Genomic DNA, 24,881 nt, shown 5'->3' with positions numbered 1-24,881 from the left:
TAAATATATAAAAAATGGAATAAAGTTGGCCTGGCCAAATAAAATGAAAAGAGACTCCAAAAGTAAAATCTTTTTTCTTCGAAGAACTAGTTTTCCTTCCTTTCCCTGGGGACATGACTCACCACCGTTTGAACAAAACAATCATCTTGGCATTCACCTCAGGAGCTCCTCCTATCACTGAATATTATTCCCCTATCATCCCGTAAGCCATTTCCGCTGTCCTATTCAGTCTCTTCATCAGGATGAGGGACCAGTTGTAAGAGAATTCTGCAGGGGTCTATTTCATTTCAAAGTGGGAAATGCTTGGGACCAGGGAGCACCATGCTGAGATTGAAAAATAAAATGGCAAATTATAGGTCTACATGCTAGGCTCTGGGGTTCAGTTTTTGTCAAGGTGGCAGCTGGAGATCAGGGGACAATTTACCTGCAGGCGGGAGGGGTGGAGGGAGAAAGGATGTTCTATCAAGAATCAGCATGTAAGAGTTTCAGACTTAAGCCATTTATTATGTTCTTGATCACATAGATTTTTTTGTAACATCTTTATTGGAGTATAATTGCTTTACAATGTCGTGTTAGTTTCTGATTTATAAGAAAGTGCATCAGCTATACGTATACATATATCCTCCTATCCCTTCCCTCTTGTGTCTCCCTCCCACCCTCCCTATCCCACCCCTCTAGGTGGTCACAAAGCACAGAGCTGATCTTCCTGTGCTATGTGGCTGCTTCTCACTAGCTATCTATTTTACATTTGGTAGTGTATATATGTTCATGGCACTCTCTCACTTCATTCCAGCTTACCCTTCCCATTCCCCGTGTCCTCAAGTCTATTCTGTAAGTCTGCATCTTTATTCCCGTTCTGCCCCTAGGTTCTTCAGAACCTTTTTTTTTTTTTTTAGATTCTACATATATGTGTTAACGTATGGTATTTGTTTTTCTCTTTCTGACTTACTTCACTCTGTATGACAGTCTCTACATCCATCCACCTCACTACAAATAACTCAATTTCGTTTCTTTTAATGGCTGAGTAATGTTCTACTGTATATATTTGCCACATCTTCCTTATCCATTCATCTGTCGATGGACACTCTGGTTGCTTCCATTTCCTGGCTATTGTAAATACAGCTGCAATGACCATTGTGATACATGACTCTTTTTGAATTATGGCTTTCTCAGGGTAATGCCCAGTAGTGGGATCGCTGGGTCGTATGGTAGTACTATTTTCAGTTTCTTAAGAAAACTCCATACTGTTCTCCATAGTGGCTGTATCAATTTACATTCCCACCAACAGTGCAAGAGGGTTCCCTTTTCTCCACACCCTCTCCATCATTTATTGTTTGTAGAATTTCTGATGATGTTCATTCTGACTTGTGTGAGGTGATACCTCACACATTTTGATTTGCATTTCTCTAATGATTAGTGATGTTGACCAACCTTTCATGTGTTTGTTGGCAATCTGTATACCTTCTTTGGAGAAATGTCTATTTAGGTCTTCTACCCATTTTTTGATTGGTTTGTTTGTTTTTTGGATATTAAACTACATGGGCTGCTTGTAAATTTTGGAGATTAATCCTTTGTCAGTTGCTTCACTTGCAAATATTTTATCCCATTCTGATGGTTGGCTTTTCGGCTTGTTTATGGTTTCCTTTGCTGTGCAAAAGCTTTTAAATTTCATTAGGTCCCATTTGTTTATTTTTGGTTTTATTTCCATTTCTCTAGGAGGTGGGTCAAAAAGGATCTTTCTGTGATTTATGTCATAGAGTGTTCTGCCTATGTTTTCCTCTAAGAGTTTTCTACTCTCTGGCCTTACATTTAGGTCTTTAATCCATTTTGAGTTTATTTTTGTGTTAGGGAGTGTTCTAATTTCATTCTTTTACATGTAGCTGTCCAGTTTTCCCAGTACCATTTATTGAAGAGGCTGTATTTTCTCCACTGTATGTTCTTACCTTCTTTGTCATAAATTAGGTGACCATATGTGCATGGGTTTATCTCTGGGCTTTCTATCCTGTTCCATTGATCTATCTTTCTGTTTTTGTGCAAGTGCCATACTGTCTTGATGACCGTAACTTTGTAGTATAGTCTGAAGTCAGGGAGCCTGATTCCTCCAGCTCCATTTTTCTTTCTCAAGATTGCTTTGGCTATTCGGGGTCTTTTGTGTTTCCCTACAAATTGTGAAATTTTTTGTTCTAGTTCTGTGAAAAATGCCATTGGTAGTTTGATAGGGATTGCACTGAATCTGTAGATTGCTCTGGGGAGTATAGTCAATTTCACAATGTTGATTTTTCCAATCCAAAAACATGGTATATCTCTCCATCTGTGTATCATCTTTAATTTCTTTCATCAGTGTCTTATAGTTTTCTGCATACAGGTCTTTTGTCTCCTTAGGTAGGTTTATTCCTAGGTATTTTATTTTTTTGTTGCAATGATAAATGGCAATCCTACTTCAAGAAACAAGAAACATCTCAAATAAACAACCTAACCTTACACCTAAAGCAATTAGAAAAAGAAGAGCAAAAATCCCCAAAGTTAGCAGAAGAGATCATAAAGATAATATCAGAAATAAAGGAAAAAAGGAATGAAGGAAACGATAGCAAAGATCAATAAAACTAAAAGTTGGTTCTTTGAGAAGATGAACAAAATTGATAAACCATTAGCCAGGCTCATGAAAAGAAAAGGGGGGGGGGGAGAAGACTCAAATCAACAGAATTAGAAATGGAAAAGGAGAAGTAACAACTGACACTGCAGAAATACAAAAGATCATGAGAGATTACTACAAGCAACTATATGCCAATAAAATGGACAACCTGGAAGAAATGGACAAATTCTTAGAAAAGCACAACCTTCTGAGACTGAACCAGGAAGAAACAGAAAATATAAACAGACCAATCACAAGCACTGAAATTGAGACTGTGATTAAAAATCTTCCAACAAACCAAAGCCCAGGACCAGACGGCTTCACAGAAAAATTCTATCAAACATTTAGAGAAGAGCTAACACCTATCCTTCTCAAACTCTTCCAAAATATAGCAGAGGGAGGAACACTCCCAAACTCATTCTACGAGGCCACCATCACCCTGATACCAAAACCAGACAAAGATGTGACAAAGAAAGAAAACTACAAGCCAATATCACTGATGAACATAGATTCAGAAATCCGCAACAAAATAGTAGCAAACAGAATCTAACAGCACATTAAAAGGATCATACACCATGATCAAGTGGGGTTTAACCCAGGAATGCAAGGATTCTTCAATATATGCATATCAATCATTGTGATACACCATAGTAAAAAACTGAATGAGAAAAACCATATGATCATCTCAATAGATGCAGAAAAATCTTTTGACAAAATTCAACACCCATTTATGATAAAAACCCTGCAGAAAGTAGGCATAGAGGGAACTTACCTCAACAAAATAAAGGCCATATATGACAAACCCACAGCCAACATCATTCTCAATGGTGAAAAACTGAAACAATTTCCTCTAAGACCAGGAACAAGGCAAGGTTGTCCACTCTCACCACTGTTATTCAACATAGTTTTGGAATTTTTAGCCACAGCAATCAGAGAAGAAAAAGAAATAAAAGGAATCCAAATCAGAAAAGAAGTAAAGATGTCACTGTTTTCAGATGACATGATACTATACATAGAGAATCCTAAAGGTGCTATCAGAAAACTACTAGAGCTAATGAATGAATTTGGTAAAGTTGCAGGATATAAAATTAATGAACAGAAGTCTCTTGCATTCCTATACACTAATGATGATCGCATAGGATTTTAATTCTACACTAGCATGTGGGGTAGAAATGTAAGAAGAGAGAAAATGGAAGAAGTATAAGAGAAAGAAAGAGTAAGCTATTAAGTGGCCATTGGTAGACTGAAATATTCACAAAAAGGAAGACCTCCTCTCCCATACCTCTTAATCCAGAGAATGCACTTTCTGATAAATCATCCAAAACGTATGAGGGAATGTAAGAAATACAATGTTTATTTTTAAAGTAAATTTCTTCAGTTCTTGGAGGAATTTTCCAATGTTTACAAGAATCACTTATTTACACACCTCTAATTATGTAACTATAACCATAAAATCCCCTAAATTAATGTAAAATATTTTAATATAATCATATTTAACCTTTATTAATTGTTCATTGTGCTGTTTTGAATGTCTTATTTTTATCACTAATTTCTTCCTCAGACCCTCCCTATGAAGACCTAATAGGCTCTTTTATTATGTCTATTTTATAGATGAGAACATTGAGCCATGGCATAGGTGAGGAATTTACTCAAAATGGTAAAGAAGTCTCTAGGAATAGACTTGCAGACATAAATGTATTAGAAGATGGTAACATTATTAGATCCAAGAAATTTGACAGTGCTACAATAGTATTATATAACACACAGTCAGTCTAAATAAGTGGGTGAACTTTGGAGACTTAGTAGAGTTTGTCCTTGAACTTGGTTAGGCACTAGATTTCTTTTTCTACTTTGATTGGGTTATTAGAAAGGGTTGTTTCTTAGAATACACCACTTTGTCACATTCAGTGAAAAAGGTGACCATCCAGTTTTTTCTTTTAATTTTTTTTTTGTTGTTGTTTTTGGGGAGGTATACTTGTTGGAAAAATAGACACTCAGAATTCCCAGTGCTTGGTCACAACCACTCAAGAGCAAATGGGATAGCTCTTCACTTTAGAAAGAAAGACGTCAGCAGAATTTTTCCAGGAGTTCTAATCCAGGTAGGCTGAGCAGTGAGTGGTTCATTCATACATTTATTCATCAAATAATGTTTGGAGACCTATTATATATCAGACACTCTTCTAAGTATTAGGAATAAAAATATGAATAACATTAAAACCTTTAACATTGCCATGGCCTGTTCCCTTAAAGAGCTCAGTTCACTGAGGAGATGGACTTGAAACAGGAGGATAATCGGAGACTGAAGAATATGTAACCTTACCATGAGGGACTTCCCTGGTGGTCCAGGGTTTAAGACTTCATGCTCCCAATGCAGGGGGCATGGGTTTGATCCCTTGTCAGAGATCTAAGGTCCCACAAGCTGCCCTGGCGTGACCCCCCCAAAAAAATATATAGCCTTACCACGATAGCTGGGGTGGCAATGAGAAGTGGAAAGCACTTCAGGTAGACTAGACTGTATGGGAAAAGGCACTGATGAGAAACTATGTAAAATGACTAGAGATTAGTTAGAAAGGATTCAGGGTGATTTGGGAGATGACTTACATATTACTGACACTAGACATGACATTCTAGGGCCCCATCTGCTATTGTCCTGTTATATATATTCAAGACACCTTCCTTTCTCCAATACTCCCTACCACCTAAACAAACCTGGAACAGCTCCTTCCCTTTCCTACAGCCCCTTTGGTTAGAATATGCTATATTCATTCAGGGCTTACTATGACTCAGGCAAAGAGCTAAGCACTTTCATTCGTTACCTCATTTATCTTTAGAAAACTTCTACAAAGTGGTTTTCTTTATGATGGCTCTTTCACCAACAATGGAATCCTAAAGAAGAAACTTTCAAGATGTCTTAGTTAATAAATAGCAAAACTGGGGCTCAAAGCCAGGTCTATTTAACACTAAAGTCTATGTTCTTAAATTGTCACTCTTCTGCCCTCCCTAAGAAGAAGCTAAGCCTTTTGTGATAATTCCTCTTCCAGTCCTTATGAAAATGCAAATTGTGACTATTACAGGTGAACGATTTCACAGAGTTGAGTGGACAGCCTTAGTGTTGATGCTTGGAGAAGTCAATAAGTTCTCTTTTCAAAAGTAAACGTTGGTTATTTCAAACCAATTTTATCTGGTTAAAATAAAAGGGGATGATCCATAGTGTACATATCTTCGTATGGCACACTCCAATGAAGAGAAAGGACTCTGCTTCCCATGAGTCCTCTTCACCCACAAGAACACACATGACAATTTTTATCTCATGCTCCATGTTCTTTATTATCTAGTAGATATCTTCTATTATTCTGTTGTAGAAACATACACATAAATTACAGATATAAATACAGATATATAGTCTCTCTCTCTCTCTCTCTCTCTCTCTCTATATATATATATATATATAGTCTATTTTTATATTATATCTTTTATTATATGATAGACATATGCCAGAGACTCAAACAGCAATGATTCACTTTTGGGTTATCTTGCAATTCAAAGCCTCAAAAACTATTGAAGATTTGCAGTCAGCAAATCAGTATGGAAAGAAAAAGAGACCTGAGTTTTGGTTTCAGATCTTCAACTAACTAACTCTATAGGTGGTTACTTCGAGCGTCAATTTCCTAATATATGGGATGTGGAGAATACACAATTTTTAATGTCTTTTTCAATTTCCAGAGTGCAGTCTTTCTAATGGTTTAGCGGTTTCCATGCCCTGGTTGTTAAAAATCAACTCAGAGGCCTTTCTGTTAGTATAGCTAACGAGCAGTTAATTCTTTTCTTTAACCTTGGCCAGAATGGAGTAAGTCACTAATGTCTAGTAAATCTATAAGAATGAGAAACAAGGCTGGTAACTTTTAATGGGTAAGGAACAACCTAGATGATCCAAGTCTGAATGGGTCCCGGAATAAGCTTCCTGGTGGTTAGGAAGTAGAATGAGGACAACAGGGAAAATTATAAAGCTCTGCTTACAATGACTCAGTCCCAGTTTGATCCTGCAGCTTCCACTGGGTTGGTGAAACGACAGTGCTGCCTTGAGTAGCCAGACAGGCAGCAACCCGGATGTCTCCATGTGCTTGCAGAGATACTAAGTAAACTCATCCATAGAAAATGAAAGTAACATTCAATTTAATTGAATGGCAACTCCCTTTCAATGAAGAGGGAGAAAAACAGACATCCTTCGGTCTCTCAGTCATATCCTGAGGAGAGGGATATTTATAATCAGTCAAGGCAGGATTTTCTATCTTTAGGCTTTGGAAAAAGTACGATGTAAATGAAAGATGAGCCTCCTTTCTGTCATGGAGATATATGCTACAATTTGCAGAAGTTGATGGAGCAGTTTGAAAGAAGTTATAATTGACTTGAGCCAATAGCACACAAAACACAGCTCCAGCTTCTACTGCTGTGGGTAATTATTTGATACATTTCAGGCTTGGTGAACAATCTTGGGGGACCATAAACAAGTACTGAGTTCAGTCTCATTCACTGCAGAGCTCACAAACAGGGTTTATCTCCCCTACGTAAAAAATGCTAGACGTGCTTTCTTACCGTGTACAAAGATGTAATTCAGCAGCCGTAGAATACATGAAACTCTGGTTGGCGGCAGATGCTTAAGCAATTTATAAATAGCACCACGAAGCCTTCGTTACATTTCAGCCTTTTCATTCAGGTAGGTTCTTGTTATTTTGTGGTGGTTTTAGAAAGTGACGATCATTTCCAAGTTAAGATTTAAGGAGCACACTGGTTGATCATCTAGTTTAGAGTTCATGTTCAGGGAGATGAATTGATTTACTACTTCACAAACACTGGAAAGAAACAAAATGCTTTGGTAAAAACAGCAAATTACAGACTGTTACAGGTGAGTGATTTCACTAAGTTAAATGGAAAGTCTGAATGCCATGCCTGGTGAGAGCAATAATTTCTCTTGTTCCATTTTATGGAAATGCTTTGGTAAGCAAACATTTAAAATCATGCTTTTGTATATGCTAACTATGAATAGTCTATCTGTCACTCCAAAATGATTTGAAGTTTACAACATAGGAAATAACAGTAAAATGAATATAGTAGACACAGAATGTGAGAACCAAGGGAAAAAGGAAAACTCAAATGAGTCAACTTAAGGGTTAAGGGAGTTAGTGTGACCAGCTTTAAGTTGGGCACTGAGCTTTCTGGCACCTGGGTAGTGTTTATTCACTGTCTACTCTAGTCCCAGCTCTGAACTGGCTTTGTGCTACTGGGGGAAAGCTAAAATGCTGTTAACAGCTGTTTAGCTCAAGCCTTCTCTCTTTGTCTATGTGTAAACATTTGGCCATTTCACTCTTTATAAGCACTTTCACTACAAAGAGTTTGATTGCAATAAACCATGCAGTGCACTAAACATTAAATATGTGTTATTTTAGAAAAATATTTAATTTTTTTCAATGGTTAATACATGATATGGCACAACTTTCAAAAACATAGAGCAGCATGCAGCAAAATGTCCCCCTTACTCCTGTATACACTTATCTACCCAGTTATCTCTCCAAGTACCAGGTCTTTTTCTTTTTTTCAGTATATTTCCAAGAATAATTTATGCAGAAGTAAGTATATGCATGTGTGTGTCTATAGTCCATTAATTCTTTTACACTAATGGTGGAATCTATATACATATTCTGAACTTGGCCCTTTCCATTTAAATTTACATCCTGAGGAGTGTTCCAACTGCTACCTGGGGAGCTGCCTCATTCTCATTATAAGACTAATTATTATATCATGGTGAGACAGCATAGTATGGTGGTCAAACTCTGAACTTGGAATACGATTCTCCTGGATTCAAATACCAGTCCTGTCACTCAATATATGTGTCGTCTTGGGCATGTTACTTAACTTCTTGTCTCATATGTGAAATGGGATAGTAAAGTATTGTACAGTAGTAGTATTGTTGGGAAATTATGTGAGATAGTATATGTAATATAGAGCACTTAGAATGGTATATGGTTCAACCAAAGACTATATATAATTATTTATTCACTTAGACATTTTGAAATTTTTGCATTGATTTGTATTAATGTTCTTTAAACGTTAAGGGCTATACCTTATTGTTAAAAAAATTTTTTTATTGAGGTATAATTGACATATAACATATTCATTTCAGGTGTACAACATAACGATTCAATATTTGTATATATTGTGAAATGTTCACAGCAATAAGTCTAGTTAATATCCATCACCATATGTAGTTACAAAATTATTTTTTCTTGTGATGAGAAATTTAAAGATTTATTCTCTTAGCAAATTCCAAGTATACAATACAGTAATATTAACTATAGTCACCAGGCTGTACATTACATCCCATGACTTATTTTATAACTGGAAGTTTGTACCTTTTGACTCCCTTCACCCATTTCACCCACCCCTCTGGCAACTACCAACCACCAATCTGTTCTCTGTATCTAGGAAGTAGGGGATTTTTGTTTGTTAGTGCTTTTGGATTCCACATATAAGTGAAATCATATGGTACTTGTCTTTGTCTGACTTGTTTCACTTAGCATAATGTGCTTTAAACATTAAAGACCATAGTTTATTACTTTTCTATATTTTATTTTTGTCTTTATCTTTATGATAATTTTTACCATGTAGACATTTTTGGGTTTATATATTTCAAATAGTCAGCTTTTCCAATTATCTTTCCTGGATTTTGTATCTGATTTAGAAATGCCTTTTCTACTAGTAAACAAACTGTAATTTCATGGTTCTACTTTTCACACTTAAAATTTTGGTCCATCTGAATTTTATTGCAGAGTGATACAGTGATTCAGTGTTGGTTAGATGGTTAACGAATTCCCTCATCACCATTTACTAAATAATTTCTATTTTTTCTACTGATAGAAATACCCTAAAACAAAATCCTTCATGTATTTGGTTCTATTTATATATTCTTTCTTTGATCTATCTATCCATTCACAATAAGACACTATAGTAATCAATTAGGCTTTATAATGCAATTCATTAACCTCACTCAGATATTATGTGGATATTTTTCCTTGTTGATTTTTCTATATCAACTTTAGAATTTGCTTGTCTATTTTTTAAGGCCTAGTCATTTTCTTGGGAGAGTTATAAATTCACAGGTTAAATTAGAAAGAGTTGGTAGCTTAAGGACATTGAGTTTTCTTATCTAAGATTATGATATATATTTTCTTTAAGTCTTTGGGTACCTAAATAGCGTTTTAAAGTTTTCTTAATATGGGTTTTCATATTTCTTATAAACTTTGGTCTTTGACAATCTACTTTCTTTTTTGTAACTTTTGCTTTCATTATACCGACTGGTTCTTGTTTTAATATATGATATAGATATAGCTACCAATACATAGATTTTACTGATTTGATTACTTCTAATGATTTTTTGAGTTTCTCAAGTTTTCTGAGTAAATGATTATATCATCTGCAACTAATGATACTTGTATCCATATCATTTCCACTTTTTATACCTCAATTCTTTTTCCATTGGTAGTGGTCATCTCAGTTTTTAAGAGGAAATTTTCCACTGCTTCTCATTTTATATAATTCAGACCTTTAGTTTGATAAAGACATATTAAAGGCTTATCTTTCTCTTACCGTGGTTTAAATTTTTTTCTCATAAATAATGGGTGTTGAAATTTTTACTTTTGAACAAATTATTATAGTGAATTATGTTAATATATTCTTATCAGTGAGCCATACTTATGCTACTAGAATAAAGGTCACTAGATTATTTTGTATTATTGTATGCTTAATGTGCTGCCGAATATCCTTCACTAATAGTCTGTTGAGAATTATTTTGAATACACTTTTAGGTGGGTACTTTTTTGATCATTGCACATATATGAATAAGTTAAATTCCTCCTAGACCTACCATTTTCAGGAGGTTCATGGAAATAAGGGCAATAGCCATGTTTTAGGCTAGCAGAAATTCTTTTATGATGTATAATTTATATGAGAGTGAACTTAGTGTTATTCTTCCCAATCACTCAGATTGGTAGCAGCAGCATTGCTCATCATGCAGAGTATGTCTCCTCTCACTTCTCCATTGGCAGACCACTTCCTACAAATAGGGTGTACCTGCGTGATGTCTTTTACTGTCCACTTTTCTTTTATCCTCTTTGTATCAGCATGGATTCAGGGCAGTTTCCACCTCCACAACAAGTCTGCTCTCCTCCTTCCATTCTTCAGTTGTTGGTTTTGCTTTGTGAGCTTTCTCAAGATCTGCATCTGGTCCTCTCTGCTTCTTCAGTAACCTTGTGTGACCTTCCCTTCCTTTGCCTGCCCTTTCCTCATAGTTTGTTCTCTGGTGTGAAAGACATCTCTTGGTTTCTTTAGCTGTAAATGTATGCACTGTATTTGTTCTCCTGGATGTCTGGTTAACATCATCTTCACCACCATGGTCAAATCACAAGAGCAATATTTTTATTGTTATTAAATCCTAATTCTGACAACCAATTTGGGCGTGGGCACATGACCCTGTGAAAGCAATATTTCCTTTTCCCTGTCGGTATGAGAAGCCAAGCCTCATCATTTCCCCTTTTCTCAGTCATATAATATTGTACGTTAAAGAAAAAGATTGCTGCATTCATCATTAAACAGTCAGCTCTATCTCCATCTTCTGTTCCTTTCCTGCCCTGGGACCTCTGTCAGGAGAGAAATCACCTCCCTTTGTCCTTCTTCGCCACTGATGTGGCTATTTCTAGCCTGCATGCAATATTTATAAGATAAAATGTCAGTGGAATTTGATCTAACTCACCCTGTAAAGAATGTCACCAGAAACTGGACAAATACCTTCTCAGGCCCTTTCATGTCTGGCAACATCTACATTGTCTGAGATGCACGTCCACTCTCTTCCTTTTCCAGAGCTTCCTTATCTTTCAAAGCTCAGCAAACATCCTGTCTTTTTAACAAGACTTCTCTGACTGCCAAGCACACAGAGAAGCCTCTTTTCTCTGAGTTCTTTAATTCCTTCTTTCCTTTCTTCTATGGTGGTATGCTGAGGGAGCTAAAGACATGCGTCTAGAGACAGACTGCATGCATTGGAGTCTCAGTTCTGCAACTCACCAGCTGGAGTTGAGGACTCCAGCTTGAGGACTAGGCTCTCAGTGTCCTAACCTAAAATAGAGGACAATTGTACAGTATTTCTTTAAATTTTTTTAATAATAAAGATGGCTTTATAGACTTGTTATTAGCTTAATTAAATTAACAAGTGTTACTGGTAGATAGGAAGCATTATGTAAGTGCTAACAGTTATTTATAAATATTTATTTTTTGCATTTAGCATTTAGCACCACTATGTACCAAACACTGCTAGGTGCTTAAGCCAGTGCTTTTGCTTGGAGGAAGATGTGGTTCCAAAATTCTTTTTTGATAAATTGTATGGTATGTCTAGTTTTAAAAGTAACTTTATAGAGGTATAACTTTTGTACAAGAAAAAGTACGTATTTAAAGAACACAGTTTGATGAACATTGGTAGGTGTATACTCCAATAAAACACCACCACAATGAAGATAACAAATATTTCCATCTCTCTTAAAAGGTTCCTTGAGCCCTTTTGCAGTCCTTACTTTCTTTCATCCATGTCTCTAGGCAATGATCTGCTTTCTGTTCCTATGGAATCATTTGCATTTTTAAGAATTTATATAAATGAAATTATACCATTCTCTTTGTATCTTTTTTCTTTCCATTTATCATGACAATTTTGAGATCCACCTAAATTGTTGCATGCGTCAATAGTTTGCCCTTTTTATTACTTATTATTATTCCATTGTGTGAATATACCACAGTTTGTTTACTCATTGAGCTCTTGATGGACACTGGATTGTTTCCAGTGTTTGGATATTACTAGTTTAGCTGTTCTGAACATCCATGTACAGGTCTTTCTGTGGTTGCTTTCATGTCTACTGGACTGAAACTCCTGGGTTATATGATAAGGATATATTTAACTTTTCATGAAATAGGCAAACTGTCTTTCACTGCCCCTGTGCCCTTATTCCTCTTCCTCATATAACTTACCAATATTTGGCAAATAGATGTTGAAGGAATTCCAGGTATAAGGGGAAGCATGCTTCTGTGGCATACAAGAACAAAGAAAACTTTCCAGTTTTCCTTCATCTGTTAGGTCAAAGTCCAAGTAAATCATGATAAGCTCTGTAAGTGCAAGTTACTGGCCCTTCTCATCCACAATAAGAGCCTATGTCTTTCGGGCAGTGTCTGGTACATGAGAGACTCACAGAATCTGTTTTTTGAATAACTGTTTGAATAAATGAAATTTGAACAAATATTTATTTTGTGGTCAACCTGGATGTTGATGTGTGAATTTGTTCCTGACAAATGAATAGAGTTGGAACTTGCTTTTAAAAAAATAGGTTTTAGAATGATGTATTTAATGATATATGTCCTGTCTCAAAAGATAGCAGTGATATAGAAGCAATTGTGATTCTTATTTTATGTGTTGTCCTTACATTGGCTTGTTTGTGTTCTCTACAGATGTGTCTAAAACCCCAAAGTAGAATATAACTTCTTATAATTCTTTTGAAGGCAGTTATTCTGTATATTTGTCCAACATAGCACTGAATACACAACTAAGGAATGCTCTAGGTTGTCATTTTATGTTTGGCAACAGATTGACTGGTAATATCTATGATTTCAAGGCTATCTGAAATTCATTCATTCAACACTTATCTATTGAGTAAGCACTGTATTGCCAGGTACTATTTTCGGGGATATGGAAACATCAGTGAACAACAAAGGCAAAAATTCCTGCCCTTACAGAGTTTAAATTTTTGTGTGTGGGGGGGTGGCAGGCAATAAGTAAAATAAGTAAATGAAACATCTGATACACCAAATGGCAACTAGTGCATTGAAGAGAAATGAAGTAGGATGGTATGGTGATGAGGAAGCAAGCCACATAGACATTGGCAGAGAAACACTTCAGGCAGAGAAAGAAGCATGTACAAAAGACTTGAGGTGGGAAAGTCCCTGGCAAGGGGCATCTGGATAACATCAGGGAGGCCAATGTGACTGAAGTCAGGTGAGGGGTGAGAGGATATGAGCTCAGGTCAGCAAAATCCCAGTGGATGAGATCAGGTCTTCTTGGTCAGTATAAATATATCGGGGTTCTCTCTGAGTGAGCTGGAAAGATATGGGAAGATATGAACTGATGAGTGACATGATTTATCTTATTTTTTATCATGATCACTTTGGCTCTAGTGTCAAGAATAGACTGCAGGACAGAAATAGATCCTTAAGGAGACTGGTTTGGAGTCTATTGTAATTGTCCAAGGGAGAGATAGTCATAACTTGAACTTGGGTGGCATCAGTGGAGGAGGTGAGAAGTGTGAGCAGTCAGGTGATGTTTAAAGCATGTTATTGCAAAGCCTCTAGACACCGGAGTGGCAGTGTGGAGTGGCCAATGGGATATGCAAGTTTGGAGTTCAGGGGAGAAGTACAGAGTGAAGGTCTAAATTTTGGAGTCAGCATGTAAAGATGGGCCAGGGTGATAGTACCAAAGGAATGTAGTAGTTAGGGAAGTTGTCCAAGGCCTGAACTCTGGAGGACTCTAATAATAAGAGGTCAGAGAGCTGAAGACAAATCAGCAAAGGAGACTGAGAAGGAGCAGCCAGTGAAGTAGGAATAACAGCAGAGTTTAGAGTCCTGGAAAGCAAAAAGTGTTTAAGGAGGACAGACAGGAGGTCAAAGCTGAGGTTTTAAGAGATATGGTAACATATGTATATATATAACTGATTCACTTTGTTATAAAGCAGAAACTAACACACCATTGTAAAGCAATTACACTCCAATAAAGATGCTAAAAAATCAAATCAAATCAAATCAAAAAAAAAAGCTGAGGTTTTTAAGGATGACCAAGGGATAATGGTATGGAAGGGCCCATGATGAGCAAAGGGAGTGTCCACCCCACCTCTGTGGTTGCTAGCACAACCAGACATAAGATAAAAAGTCTAATAGCTCTTGAGACAGTGAGGACTTTATTTTTAGTTACAGATAACTACTACTAGAGTTGGCTTAATTAAGTCAGGGATGAGTCTTATCGACTCCTACCTGCTATAGCACTAGAGGAGCAAGCAGTGTTTGCTGGGGCTGTCCATACATTTTGATTTAAAAATATGCTGTGCATAAAAACCAAGGTGGTGCTTCAACTTATGAATAATACACACAGGTTATGAGTGCCTGGAAAACCTGTTGAAAGGGAGAAGTACTGCATTGCTCTCCAGGTTCAAGTCTTACCCCTGTGGTCATGGACTTCAGATGACCTCTTTTGTCTGGTCAGTTAGTTTAAGTTACAGAACCTAAACCAGCAAGGAAAGAAGACACAAAATAAGTCTTTTGAGGATGAAAAAAAGTTTTCCAAAACTTTTATTGAGTGTTCCTGGGTTGTTTGGGAATTTAAGGATCTCATGTCTGTTTTAAGAGATTATTTTTGGAATCATAATGAATTTAACTGTTGTCTTTAAAAAATATATTTTTGTGCCCTAGAAGATGTATTCATCTGAAGAGTATAAGAAGGTCTTTATTTTTTGTTTTAATATTATTCATTTAATAAAATAGCATTTGTGACAGAAATAAAAATCTCATCTAATTCTATGTGTTTTAATGTATATATCTCAAATAACAAAGGATCTGGACTTTGTTGTGTAAGATACTCCCTTGCTCTGATATAGCACCTTTGTTCCATTTAATTAAGTTTTCAAAATTTTACACACATCAAATGTGATATGCTACCTATGTTTATAAGATACAATTCCTGATTTTAATTCTCTCTTCAATTTTAAAATTTAATTGTGAAAACTCCAAATCTCCATCAACATTCACAGTAAACAGAAGTAATTCAAGTGTATCTTCCAAAATTTACTACTTAAAATGAAAAAAAAATGTATGGAAAGAATTTAAAGAATTCCCAGAAATTGCAGCAGAGTTACAATTCTATTCTATGCTAATGAATAGCTCCTTGAGGAAAATCAGCTCTCTTATTAATATAGCATCTGGCTTGCATCTTGCATAAATAAAAACACAAGAACAGGATAGTAGTAATGGAAAAGGGAAGAGGGAGGAAAGAATGGGGTTTTTTTTTAGCATAATAATCTCTAACAGCCAAGAAATCTAATTAGAAGAAATGTCATCTCATGAGACTCTCCTCAAGAAAATTCCACAGGAGAAGGCAAAGCCTCATGGGACCACAACAAAAACAGTGAATCAGGTATTTAAAAAAAAAAAAAAGACAACAACTAAAACAGAATGCATTGACTGAAGGACTCCATTCAGTCAAAACGGCGATTATCAATGGTGTCTCTGGGGACCACTTATGACTTTAACCACAGAAATTCCATCGCTTGGTTAATATGTTTTAAGAAGCACTCTTCTGTTCTCATCTGCATGATCAGATTTCTTTTTTTTCCTTTGTGCATTGTCAGTCTGGAAGAAGACAACATGCCTAATTAAAGACATAAACAGAAGCTAATTCTCATTCTGTTACATGGATGAGTGGAATGGTTCCTCCTCTACAGGAAACGCCATTTCTGACAATTTTGTTAGCAGTCAGCTTGATATTAAAGTTGAATGTCATTGATTTTCCAACTAAATCTCATGTGAGTTTTCCAGATCTGAAAACTGAAGCAATGAATTGAAATTATGTAGTAACATTGACCAGTGTCAAGAAGTAAAAAATCAAATGGCAAAATAGTAAAATAATAATAATAATAATAAAAATCGACTGAGGGCTTTTGGTGATGTTTGTTCTTGTTGTTTAAGGAATAGTTAGCTACCTTGAATTTGAGAAGGTATACCTCATGTTACATTTTATGGTACTTTCTTCCCAGATACTATGAGAAAAAAGAGTGGCAAAGGGAAAGCCAGTTTTTTGTTTCTGTTCTGCTTAGTGAAATTTCCATAATTCTGGAGACATAAATCGTCCACTTAATTGAGTCACACAAATAAGTCTATGTAACAAAATAGATATATAAAAGAAAAATATTAGGAAAGTGGGAATCATTAAAAATGAAAAGTAGAATCAATGACACAAAATATTTATTTCTCTACGTTTCCTAAAATCAGGTACATCAGTGTTTGTGTTGATGAAATTTTTTCTCTGCCCTTCTCATATTAATCAATTTTCTTTTATTTATGACGATAAGAATTTTCATAAAATACAAAGTCAATTAGCATTTTTGGTGATATTTTGGCAATAAGTATTATTTTTTCCAATTATATGTACAAATTTAGCTAATAATATACCTTTGGAATCCATAAATTTCCACCCACTAATTCTGTTTCTAAGAATTTTTCCTAATTTAATAGCTATGCAGAAACATATGTAAGAAAAGTGTTTATTTTACCATTTTTATAATACTGAAGATTGGAAACAAACCAAATATTTGTTTTTAATTTTAATATTTTAATTTTATTGGAGTATAATTAATTTACAATGTTGTGTCAGTTTCAGGTCTACAGCAAAGTGATTCAGTTATACACATACATATATTCATTCTTTTTAGGTTTTTTTCTCATATAGGTTATCACAGAATATTGGGTAGAGTTCTCTGTGCTATACGTTAGGACCCTGTTGGTCATCTATCTTTCATAAAGTAGTGTGCGTTTGTTCATCCCAAGCTCCTGATTATCCCTCCCCTCCACATTGCCCCTTTGATAACCTTAAGTTTGTTTTTAATATCTATGTCTGCCTCTGTTTTGTAAATAAGTTCATTTGTATCTTTTTTAAAAATTAGATTCCACATATGAGTGATATCATATGATATTTGTCTTTCTCTGTCTGACTTACTTCACTCAGTATGATAATCTCTAGGTCCATCCATGTTGCTACAAATGGCATTGCTTCATTCTTTTTTATGGCTGAGTAATATTCCATTGTATATATACTACATCTTCTTTGTCTATTACTCTGTACTCTGGACGTTTAGATTGCTTCCATGTCTTGGCTATTGTAAATAGTGCTGCAATGAACATTGTGGTGCATGTATTCTTTCAAATTATGGTTTTCTCTGGATATATGCCCAGGAGTGGGATTGCTGGATCATATGACAGTTCTACTTTTAGTTTTTTAAAGAACCTCCATACTGTTTTCCATAGTGGTTCTGCCAATTCACATTCCCACCAACAGTGTAGGAGGGTCCCCTTTTCTCCACACCCTCTCCAGCATTTATTGTTTGTAGACTTTGATGATGGCCATTCTGACTGGTGTGATTTGATTACATTACAGTTTTGATTTGCATTTCTATAATAATTAGTGATGTTGAGTATCTTTTCATGTGCTCTTTGGCCATGTGTATGTCTTTTTTGGAGAACTGTCTATTTAGATCTTCCCCCATTTTTTGATTGGGTGGTTTGCTTTTTGACGTAGAGCTGCATGTGCTACTTGTATATTTTGGACATTAATTCCTTGTTGGTTGTATCATTTGCAAATATTTTCTTCCATTCTGTGGGTTGTCTTTTCATTTTGTTGATGGTTTCCTTTGCTGTGCAGAAGCTTTTAAGCTCAATTGGGTCCCATTTGTTTATTTTTGTTTTTATTAGAAACAAACTAAATATTCTCTTAAGAAGGAATGAGTTACATTTATGGTAGCATAGCCATACCATGGAGTATAATTTACCCACTATAAAGAGATTGCAGGGCCCAGTCAGCTCCAATCTTTAATTGGCTGCTTGTTCATGTAAATCAGTCCCTCTACAAAGTGTATTGTACTATAGTGTACAACATAAGACATGCACTAGAAAGGAATCTTGAAAGGAAATTGTCAGTTATAAGTAGAAATTCTAATACTTTATTCCCACATCTCAATTGAATCACTCCCTGAGTTGATCACACCCCAGCTTAAAGATATCAATACCTACATAGATGATCCACCCAAACCTGGATTCCCATTTCCTTGACTTCTTTAGCCCTAGTACCTTTCCAATCACCATACCATGGCCCTGCACTAAAAGTGTTATATCCTAGATATTGTACCATCACCACTCAATCTCAATGTCAAATATCCCCTTTCTACTACTCTCTATTCAGCTAGCTCATTCTACTACACCTAATTCTGAAATTTTCAGACATCACTGAGAATAGTCCGTAACCATCTCACTTGACATCTTTCTCAAGACAGTTAAAAAAAAAATTACTGTGAATTTTCCTAACCTTCTTTTCCCTCTCATTAACCTGAAAAAAGATCACCAGTCCTGGTCATCCAGCTTGGGATCTGGACAAGCACATCTGTATCTATTATCTAGTTTCAGACTTTTAATTTTTTTCATAGAAATGACAAAATTTCTATGCAATAGCCTCTCTGTGAAATGAGGTTTCTGCTCCTTATCTGGAATCTCTGTAAAATTAGACTTCAGGAGTAATGTATATATATATATATATATATATATATATATATATATATATATATATATATATATGTATACACACACACACACACATACATATTTTTATACATATACATATATCTTTGAGTTAGCTGGTTTGTCATATATCATTAAATATATTTAAACATGTAAATGTAAATGACTCTAAAATGACTCTAAACATGTAAATATAAATGACTCTAAAAGAGAATCTGAAACACACACACATGATATAGCAAATAAGTAATTACTTTAATGCTATTAGGAACCAAGATTTTCAGTATAAGGGAAAAAAGACATAAGATCAAAATGAAGTAAAAACTAGTTGATCCTAAATCTGAACTGGAAATAACAGTATGAATTCAGGATACATTTTAATGATATTTTTGCTTATCTTTGTCCACTAAAAAAGCATGGAAACAATGGTCAATCTGTAGCAAGGAACACCTGTTCAATCCAGATTGTGATTTCTAAATGTCATTTGTCTCCACAAGAAACAGAAACACCATGGAGAGTGACTGATTCCAGGTCTGGGACATAAAATGGACAAGATAAGCTGGGAATAGCATGGCAAATGGCATTATTTTATTCTTTTTTATGGCTGAGTAGTATTCCATTGTGTGTGTGTGTGTGTGTGTGTGTGTGTGTACACACCACATCTTGATCCATTCATCTCTCGATGGACAATTAGGTTGCTTCCATGTCCTGGCTATTGTAAATAGTGCTGCTATGAATATTGGGGTGCATGTATCTTTTCAAATTAGAGTTTTCTCTGCATATGTGTCCAGTAGTGGGATTGCTGAGCCATATGGTAACCCTATTTTTAGTTTTTTAAGGAACCTCCATACTGTTCTCCATAGTGGCTGTATCAATCTACATTCCCACCAACAGTGCAAGAGGGTTCCCTTTTCTCCACACCCTCTCCAGCATTCATTAGATGGAAACCTTTATAATGGATAAATCAAGCTGACAACACCCAAATCCACTGATTAATCTTAACATTTAAAAAGTCTTAAAGTCTTGGAGGGGTGTGTTGGGGGAGAGAACATTTAAAAAAAAACACTACATTGGTTCAAAAAATAACATCCAGAGTTTGGAAATTCTACAAGACCAAAACCCTGTTTTCTTCAAATAATAAATTGCAACCAGGAAAACGATAGAGGGAGAGACTGATAGAATTGAAGAGACTTATGAGATATACCAACCAAATGCCATGTGTGGAATTATTTTTATCCCAATTCAAAAGTATGAACTGTATAAACATTTATGTGACAATATTTATGAGATATTTGGGGGAAAGTTGAACACTGACTGGGTATTTGAGGATATTACAAGTTTATTGGCAGTGATTTTGTGCAACAATGATATCATGTTTATGCTTAAAAAAAAGAAGTGCTCTTATCTTTCTATAGGTATTTTCTTAAATGTTTATAGATGAAATGATATGGTGTCTTGTGTTTGCTTCTAATTATTCTGGGGCTATAGGGGAAATGGGTGGGGGGAATAAATAAAACAGGATTGACAATGTGTTGAAAGTTATTGAAACTGGATGATTGAAATTAATGTTTGGGATTTTCCCCTTAAAGTCTGTTTATGACATCCTGGCAGATTTAAAAATTGTGACTCTGACTCATGAGCCTCGATACTATGAAGGTTTTTAGGGATTATTTAGATCATGATTATGTTGCTGGGTGGCTCCATTTTCCCTCTGTTATTTAAGAGAGGCTTTAATGTCAGCTAAAAAAATATCGGGCCATTCTAATTACCTCCAGGAATCAGAATCTGTAATTAAAAGAAACCACTAACATTAGCCACAGAAGTAGATGGATTTTTAGAAACAAAGTGTGAATTAGAGATCAACCCAAATTGCTACATACCAGATACTTTTAAACTGTATCCATTTCTTTGTGCACCCAATGCTTGACATGTTAAATTAGACTTTTAAAGTGTGTACTTTATTTTCATGGATCACTAATGAATAAATACTTGCAAGCTTATTTTAAGCAGTGATCCAAATTTTGTGGAATAACCATACTCATTTTTCTCTGCCCTTAAGCAAGTGAAAGGGATTCAGTTTCAATTCTCCTACAGGTTAACCCCTTCCTGTTGCTGCTGACCAGACCCAGAGTCTAAAATGGTTGCCCTTTATGGACCAGGGAGGATTGTTATTGTTCCAGTTATTTTCAGCTTCACTGGAAATTATTGGACCTTCTTCTTAAGATGACACCTCTTAAAACAATTACAATCCCCCCATGCAGCCAACATATGCACATGCTTTCCCACCTTGGTAAGTAGTGTGTGATAAGCTTTTTAAAAATTAATTTGTATTTTATCAAAGTAGCATGCCTATATACTTTCACATGCCCAAAAGTACTAAAAGAATTTTAACAAAACCCAGTGTTTTCCCTCCCCATACTTCCTATAAGTAAAGGCTCGCCCGCCAAAGACCACCAGGAATGCACCTGTGGTTGAAAGAGTTAGTTTATTATTCATTGTCACGAGGGAGACCCCACACCATCTGTGGGGTATTAGGTGATTTGAAGGAAGGTTTAAGGAAGTGGGTCTTTGCTCTGGATTGGATGCTATCTGCAAGCAGGGGCAATTCTATGGCTATCATCATAAATTGTATCTTGAAGAAGGGGAGACTAGAGTGAGGCTAGAGCTAAATAGTAAAGAGGCAGTGATCACTCATATTAAGCAGGAAGGGGGAGTTTAGTCATTCTGTGGCTTGAACCATCCTCATGTTCTGTCTGTGTTCAGATGTGATTATGGAGTGGTTTTGTTTTTGTTTTGATCCATCACAGGCATAGAATGGCCTTGTCTGATGTTGATACTCTGTGAAGTTTATGTTCGAGGGGAGGACATCATGCCCGCTAGCTCCCAGGTCTCCTCTCTTTCTCTCTCCTCTCTTCCTCAAGAACATACAGATATCCATCTAGATCATATATGCATATAATCTCATATTGATTTCCTTTTATGTTAGCTCTTTTGCATTGCCATCCCACCCCCACTTCTCTTTACCCCCTTCCTAATAGATTTATAATTTTTAGTTAAATGAATATCCAGTGTTTCTTTGATGCCTTTGCAAATATTATTCACAGTCGAACATCCAGTGGATTATGATGTTTTCCTGCTTTACTTTCTGTCTTTCTTGAGATTGAAGTAGTTGCTTTGTTTTTTTCATTTATCAGGTTATCTTTGCACTTCTTGCTAATTCTTCTGACCTCCTAATAGCTCCATAGGACAGTTCTCTGTAAGGTCAATGAGATCAGTTGGTCTACCCAGACTTTTCTTCTCCTGGAGACTTCTTTGTTCTCTCTGGGTTGGTTTTGCTCCAGGTCTTCTGAGTGCTATCATCAGGTTACATCTTATCTGAACTATCGTCCTTGGAATTTATTAATCTGGAAGTTGATGCTGTTTTCTGGATGTTATGCCTTGCTCTTTCTTGATTTACTATCTTAGTGTGGAGCACATCCTCCAGTAATTTGATCAGATTAAAGATGGCATCTCTACAGAGGGCATGGAGTGGACAGCCCTCCACATGTCTGTTCCCTGTGTCACACTGCTCCAGGAATGTCTATGTCTGGGGCACAGTTGTCTCCCTGAGATCTCCCTCCACCATTATCTTGAAGACTTTCATCACTTCCCTCCTGGGTTGTATCTTTTCTGTTATGAATCCCTCATCATCTTTTTTTCTTGGTCTGCTTTTTTTTAAGGTGAAAATCATCTTCCAGCAGCCCCTTTAGCAAGAATGTAACGGAAGTAAATGTTTTGGGAACTTGAATTAAGAAAATATGCTTTATGCTACCCTGGCAGATGACAGATAGCTGGAATATAGAATACACAGTTGGAATTAACTTTTCTTTGGCATTGTAGAGTCATGATTTCATTCTTTTGTTGTTCCTTTTGTTGCTATTGAGGAGTTTAAAGTCACTTGAGTTCCTGATTCTTTGTAGGAATATATATATTTTTTACTTTTCTTTCTAGAAAATCATAGGATATAATAATAATGAAAAAGATTGAAATATGGCAAGAATTACCAACATGTGACACAGAGATACAAAATGAGCAAATGTTATTGGATAAATGCCACTGATAGACTTTCTCCATGCAGGGTTGCCACAAATCTTCAATTTGTAAAAAACACGCAGTCTGTGAAGTGTAAATAAGCAAAGCCCAATAAAATGAGGTCTGCCTGTACGTTGAGGAGCAGCTGTAAGTTGGCAAGTGTGTGTTGACATAGTTTTCAAAGATCCACCAGAATTTTTTCAATCTAAGAAATTTAAGAATAATTCAGAATTGTGATGGCATCTTAAACCACCTAGATCACTGATACACCTATACCCTTCTGAGTGGTCCTAAACATGAACTTGACAAGGAACTTAAGCATCACTCATAGTGTTACCCTTTACACACCAGGACAGGACATCAGCCCAAAAGGGACCTCACCCACTTTGTCAAATGGTCTGACCACATCTGGCTGCAGCAGCAAAGAACTATCCTCTATAAGTGGCTGAAAGTGCCTCCCTTGATTAACCAGTTCACCCAGGCCTTGGACCACCAAAGAGTTACTCAACTGCTTAAGGTGGCCCACAAGTGCAGACCAGATATGAAGCAAAAGAAGAAGGAGAGGTTGCTGGCTCAGGCTAAGGAGAAAACTGCCGGCAAAGGGGATGTCCCCACAAAGGGGCCACCTATCCTTCCAGCAGGGGTTAATATTGTCACTATGTTGGTGGAGAAGAAGATTTAGCTGGTGGTGATTGCAAATGATGAGGATCCCATCGAGCTAGTTGTCTTCCTGCCTGTCCTGTGGCATAAGATGGGGGTTCCCTACCACATTAGAAAGGGAAGGCCAGGCTGGAGATCCATTCCACAGGAAGAATTGTACCACTGTCACCTTCACACAAGTTAACTCAGCAGACAAAGGACCTCAGGCTAAGCTGGCGGAAGCTATTAGGACCAATTACAATGACAGATATGAAATCTGCCACCACTGAGGAGGCAACATCCTGGGTCCAAAGTTGGTGGCTTGCATTGCCAAGCTGGAAAAGGCAAAGATCAAAGAACTGGCCATCAAACTGAGCTAAGTATACACTATTGAGTTTTCTATACATAAAAGTAAAAAAAAAAAACATCTTTGAGAAAAAAAGAAAGAATAAATAAAGATCATTTGAAAAGGCTAAATAAACAGATAATTGGCTGATCCCCAGGATGTGTGGAAATAGGAAGAAAATATATTTATTGAGCCAGAACTATGTGCTCACCACTATGTATAATGTCAAAATGACCTTGTAAAATATTACTATCACCATTTAAAAAGTGGAGAAACAGGCTCTGAGAAATTACATAACTTATTCAGGTCTTTTAGCTGGTAAAATGAAAAGGGGTGATTTAAACCCAGGCTTGTTGAGTTTCCAGTTAATTATTTCCACAATACCTTGAAATTGTCCTAGACTAAAGGAAATTAAATTTTACTATGTGGTATAAATTCCACAAAATGCCTGGTAATGGGATTTGTTCCCTACCAGTGAAAATGAACTCTTTGATATGTAACTGAACCCATACCCTTTAAAACTGAAGAGAAAACAGTAGAATTAACCAATTAAAAGAAAAAGTATTAATTTAGTTGAATAAATTAATAAATATTTACAGAGCATTTGATATGGGTAAAAGGTAATATAATGGAGATTATTTCTACTTTTTAATATGTCTTCAAAATGCAAGATACAAATATAAAAGATAGATGTATATCTAAAGTTTATATTGATAAAAACTACATATTGAACTACATAAGCTATATCAATGTAAATAAAAATACCATACAAAAAAAGGA

The 24,881-nt window shown here is 35.9% G+C and overlaps 1 pseudogene across 1 annotated transcript; it reads left to right on the top strand.

Moving 5' to 3' along the window:
• Positions 1-113: 113 nt before the first annotated feature.
• Positions 114-24,285, top strand: LOC308621341 (large ribosomal subunit protein eL8-like; annotated as a pseudogene). The gene is made up of 2 exons: positions 114-202; positions 23,468-24,285. The product of its transcript is annotated as a large ribosomal subunit protein eL8-like (transcript).
• Positions 24,286-24,881: the final 596 nt, after the last annotated feature.

The sequence above is a fragment of the Mesoplodon bidens genome (genome assembly GCF_964165515.1).
Source record: "Mesoplodon bidens genome assembly, chromosome: 8".
NCBI classification, from domain to species: Eukaryota; Metazoa; Chordata; class Mammalia; order Artiodactyla; family Ziphiidae; genus Mesoplodon; species Mesoplodon bidens.
This window is presented reverse-complemented; position numbering and strand designations above follow the sequence as displayed.